Genomic DNA, 6000 nt, shown 5'->3' on the forward strand with positions numbered 1-6000 from the left:
ACCATACCCTACCACTTGCTCAGTCCCTTGTTTGACACAGAGTGCTCCATAGTAAAGGGCTGGCACAAACCACCCAAGTCCCACCAGAGGCTGCTGGCAAATCCATTAAATTATGGTGGGCTCAGGGATGTCAATTGGACCATTAGTTAGCTCACTAGACATCCTGTTGCCACAGTCAGTAATCTCATGGTTGTCCCTTCCACTCTTTGGGTGGGGTTTTCCACCTCCCTCGAGGCATGTTTTGTAGTGGCAGAAGTAGCCTGGCATTGGCTGGCAGCGGGACTCCACGACCGGGGAACCTGCAGCAGGAATGGCTGGAAAATCCCGCTTTCTGTCTTAATTAGGGGAGCGTTTTCCTGTGCTGGGAGACTGACATGAGATCTATCTTATAATAAGTTACCTGGCTGCTGTCAAGATGATCAAAATAAAACCCTGAATTATGGACAAACATACCGAACCTTTAAATAAGACCTGAGGTTTTAAAAATGGGCGCACAAGGCAAAAATAGCTGAGAATGTAAATTCAATCACTGGCTGAATTGCTGGTGGGTGATACGAAGAGTGAAGAAATAGAATGTGCCTGTCTCCAGATAGAGATGCATTAATACCACAAAAAACATACAGATAGTGGCTGTCATCTCCTATGAAGATAACAGGAGCTGATTATCATCTCAACAGGAATGATATTCTGTGAGCAATGTTCCAGGACGATCTATGGATGGATTTTCACCTTCCAGGAGTATTCAGAAACTGGGATAAAAGCGAGCTTAAAAATTGGGCACGGTCGACTAGTGCTGGGCGAGGAGGAAGGACAGCAGCAGTCACCCGTGCTCTGAGCCACACAATTCTCTCTCTCACGCAGACCAAGTCAGCAAAGCCACAGCTGAAAAGAAAAGAGGGCAGCTTCTCAGTCAATTTGATGAGCACTTCAATCTCAGAACCGACTATTCGTCGCTGAGGGAGAAAGCCTTGGAGATAACTGTGGAAAGCCTAGTATCAAGCATCAGAGAATGGTCAGACTACAGGCAAGATTTGTTAGTTAGTTTCACTAACTTCTTCCCTATCCTCAAGCGATGACACATAATCAGTTTAAGAAGTCTTACAACACCAGGTTGTTTTGAATCATTAGCTTTCGGAGCGCAGCTCCTTCCTCAGGTGAGCTAGTGAATTAATGATTCAAAACAAACCTGTTGGACTTTAATCTGATGTGGTAATACATCTTACTGTGCCCATCCCAGTCCAATGCCAGCATCTCCACATCATGACATAATTAGTGTGACAGCACAGTGCTTAATTAAGCTGCCAAATATTAAGTATACCCATTGCTAGTGATAGTGTGCTGGCTTCTTCATAACTTAGCATTGCAGAGGGATGGGGACATTGGGAGGAAGAAGAACACGGTAGCATGGTGGATAGCACAATCGCTTCACAGCTCCAGGGTCCCAGGTTCGATTCCGGCTTGGGTCACTGTCTGTGCGGAGTCTACACGTCCTCCCCGTGTGTGCGTGGGTTTCCTCCGGGTACTCCGGTTTCCTCCCACAGTCCAAAGATGTGGGGGTTAGGTGGATTGGCCATGCTAAATTGCCCGTAGTGTCCTAATAGTAAGGTTAAGGGGGGGAGTTGTTGGATTGCGGGTAAAGGGTGGATACGTGGGTTTGAGTAGGGTGATCATTGCTCGGCACAACATCGAGGGCCGACGGGCCTGTTCTGTGCTGTACTGTTCTATGTTCTAACATGGAGCCACTATGGAGTCCCTAAAGGCAGCTAACTTGTTGATGACTGATAGCAACTAGGACGGAAGTATTTAACTGGAGGCTGGACAGAGTGGCTGAGGTGATATTCTAGTTGACAAACTTGGGGGCAAATAGGAAGGGGTAAGGAGCAATTTAAGGACAGGCAATGTTCACTGAGTTTCAGAGCAGGATCATAATCCAAACCTGAAGAGGACACCTCTCGTCTCCCAGCAGGCAACCTGGGATGTATAACTCCTCATCAGAGAGAAATGGAATGCTGACTGCTGCAGGATATAGATGTTGTGAGAGCTATTTGGGAAGGCAACTATATACTTCTATGAGCCAATGGTCACACATCACATGGACATTAAGGAAGTGAAACCCTTTGTGGCTCACGGAGGTACAAGTGGGGTAATGCTGCAGCCCTCCTCTGTCCTACGAGTGGCAATGGTCAATTTAAACTTTCAAGATTGATGGCCATTTTAGGGCTTCTTGCTGCCCCCTCAGATGGCCTAAAACAACTCGGCATGTTGTAAAATGTCAGACAGGTTGGCCACATGCTGGGTTTTACATGACACCCCACCTTCAAACCAGGTAATGGAGGAGCACAAGGTCCAGCCCAATGGTGCTGCTGACAGAAGATCAGAGGGGTTATTCCTCGCCAATATTTACCCACGTCAATTTGTCTGAACTTGCTGTGCACAAATTGGCTGCTGCATCGCTTACGTTTCAATAGTGATTGCACTCTAAAAAACTTAATTCAATTTAAAGTGCTTTGGGATGTCTTATGGGTATGCATGACATCTTTAGAAATGCAAATCATTCTTCCTTTCAAGTACAAAGACAGAAAAAGATATCAGGAAGAGTATTTTTCAGTGGTAAGAGCACCAAGGAAAATGGAGAAAAGGGAGCATGTGGGTGAATGGAGCTGAGATACAGATCAGCCATGAAAGAAGATGCTTGAAAGACTCAATGATCTCTGATTCTTATATTCTGAAATTCCAGGGGCTGGTTTAGCACACTGGGTTAAATCGCTGGCTTCTAAAGCAGACCAAGGCAGGCCAGCAGCACGGTTCAATTCCCGTACCAGCCTCCCTGAACAGGCGCCGGAATGTGGCGACTAGGGGCTTTTGACAGTAACTTCATTGAAGCCTACTCGTGACAATAAGCCATTTTCATTTCCTTGCAGGGTCATGTGCTGCATTTGCAATCTCCACAATCTATTGCTGCCCCTGACTTCATGGTTGGCCAAGATCATTACCATGTTTCAGTGAATCAAGCGTCTTTTTGAGCTAACAGAATGGTCAAAATGCAAAACGCGAAGCATGACACTCGAAAAATCTCTTTAACTCTCCAGATAGATCTGAGCATCTAAGTAGCCAAAGTTCTGATTGCTTGCTGATGAGTTTTAGATATAATGGACAATCTTCATTTCTGACCTGTAACCTCCCCCAGTACATCAATCACTACAGTGAAGTTCAGTAAACGGCATACTAGGACCCCAGCTTACACATTTTAATCAGAGTCCTGCCATTCGACTGCCCCTGTCCAGACTTCAGTTAAAATGATGTGGACAGAATCAGAGCAAGGCTGTATATTTGACACACCTCCTCGGTTTTTTATATTGTGACATTATCTCTGCTCAAACTAAGAGTGCAGCACTCAAGCATAACCCAAGCAATTTGATCAAATGTTGATGAAAAGTTTGCTATTCACGATTAATTACCTCCAGAAATCAAGGACGAATACCAGCCCCATAGTGTTGCTACAGCTTCTACCAGTAGGAATGCAGGAGCTGAACTGATTTAATTCCAGATCATTTGCTACATTTCCTTTGGATAAAAATTAAATGTTACATTAAATTGTCCCAATAATTATTCTTAATGAGGTTCATGTTAGTAAATGATTCAAACTGACAAAATTAATGAATGTATGGAGAATACAATTATTGCAAGTTTAAGAATAGCACATGTCACTAGTAAGTCATGTATAAGTGAGCTGGATTATTAAATATACTACCATCCCACTACCCCCCCCCCCCCCCCCCCCCCCCCCCCCCCCACCCCCAATTACCTATTTGTATTCCAGCTTTATGATACTGGTGTCCTTAACCAATGCAATTCTAATCTGAAAATTGTCACAATAAGCTTTCATACTTGTTGCAAGTTCCTTAACAAAGTCACTCTGGTGGTTAGATGCTCTGTCACAGGTGAGAACGCAATGGAAAATGCTAAAATGAAAACTTGAGTCAACGGCATTATTCGTTTGGAATAGACGTATTTTCCTTCCAGATGTCCAAAATGTTACAGAGCAGGTTATTGATAGCTCTGTCTTTTCTCCTGGGTGCGATCTTCACGTCATCTAAAAGATCAGTGACCTCGAGGTGAAAGGCAACTCTTATTCAATTGGTTTGAGAGCCGCTGCCTCCAATCTTTTACAGCCTGTCAGGGATGCAATGAGATTTTTGCTGCAAAGTCTGAAGTCAGCTGATTTAACAGCAGTCATAAAGACTGAGAAATAGATGGTCAGCTGACACCTCCTGGAGGGAAAATAATTGCATATTGTTGTGCTGAAAATGTGACCACAAGTTCAGAAAGTTTGCAACCCACGTAACTATCTGTAACACTGGCTAAACGCAACCTTTTGTGATGCACAAGTTATGTCTGATATAGAACATAAAGACTAGCAATACATCAGGATTGAATTCTTAAAAATTAATCCTCAGAATGTGGGGATCATTGGCAAGCCTGGCATTTTTTTAAGATTGTTTTATTGCTTTTTAGAGTACAAAACAAAAATAAATATGAACAAAACAATGAGTTACGCAAGGGAGTGCATAAGGGGGGATGTTAGAATTATTCACGTCAAGGTCGATTCAAATTATTTACATAGATATATCACAGTTTCCCATTCCCTTTCTTTTATCTCTTCCTCACTGTGTTTTCCGTGGCAATTGTGGTTCCCCACGTTTCACTCCCTGGCGATTTTCCCCTTGCTTTTCTCCCCCCTGGTTCCCCTTGTGGTTACCCCTGCCCTCCCCTCCCTTCCCTTGTGTCCCCTGGCTCTCCTGTTGGGCTTGGTTGAGGTCCTTGTCTCCCTTATCCTCCCTCTTCCCCACATCCCCCACCTTCCTTCCCTTCCGTGTCGTAGCTACCCTCTCTTGATTTTTGGCTTCCGACTTATTGGTTACAAACAGGACTTGGATCAACCAAGTGAATGGCTCCCAAATTTTGTGGGAGCCCTTTTCTGGCCCACGGATGACAAATTTGATTTTCTCCATTTGGAAAATTTCCAACAGGTCGGACTGCCAGTCTGCAGCTTTGGATGGTGCAGCTGACCGCCAGGCGAGCAGGATTCTCTGGCGGACGATCAGGAAGGCAAAGGCAATGGCGTCGGCCCTCCTCACTGTGGTGATATGCATCACTGTAAATACAGAAGGGGTTAATGTAAATACACGTAGACTAGCTAGACACTAGAGGGAGCACCAGAGACATGACACACAGACATTCAACCAATAGGCCAGTAAGATAGGACACGACCAATGGGCATTCATGACACACACAGAGGTGATATTACCACAGGGGGCCATTACACCAACCCATATAAAAGGACACAGCAGACATGATCTTCCTCTTTCCAGTGGAGACACTCAGTGAGTATACAGGGTTGATTGAAACACATCACACCCACCACGTGGATTGTAGCAGACTGGTTAGATTGTCTGAGTAGCTATAGCAGGATTAACAGGAGAGTCGAATCCAAGTAGGAGAATCGTTAACAGTTTAATAAATGTGTTAAAGCTATCTCCAAGTCTGAACCTTCCTTTGTCAGAGTGCACATCAAGGAAGCAGCAGAGTGTGGTCAGAGTCCTCCTCTGAGAACACACACTCCTTTATCCATCCCTTTATGCTCTCTGTGGTCACTGCCCAATGGTAGTACTGCAAGTTTGGAAGGGCTACACCCCCCCCCCCCCCCATGGGTATGGTTCTCTGCAGTACTCTCTTTGGGGTCCTTGCATTCCCCCACCTTCCCACACGAACGCCATAATCAGTCTGCCCAGTGAGTTGCAAAAAGCCTTGAGGATGTAGATTGGGATGGATCTAAACAGGAAGAGGAACCTCGGTAGAGCGTTCATCTTCCTCATCTGCACTCTCCCCGCCAGGGAGAGAGGGAGTGTATTCCATCTCTGCCGGTCCTTTTTAACTTCCTCCATCAGGCTGGTCAGATTCCATTTGTGGATCCGTGTCCAGTCCTGGGGGATTTGGATC

The sequence above is a fragment of the Scyliorhinus canicula genome, chromosome 1 (assembly GCF_902713615.1).
Source record: "Scyliorhinus canicula chromosome 1, sScyCan1.1, whole genome shotgun sequence".
NCBI lineage: Eukaryota > Metazoa > Chordata > Chondrichthyes > Carcharhiniformes > Scyliorhinidae > Scyliorhinus > Scyliorhinus canicula.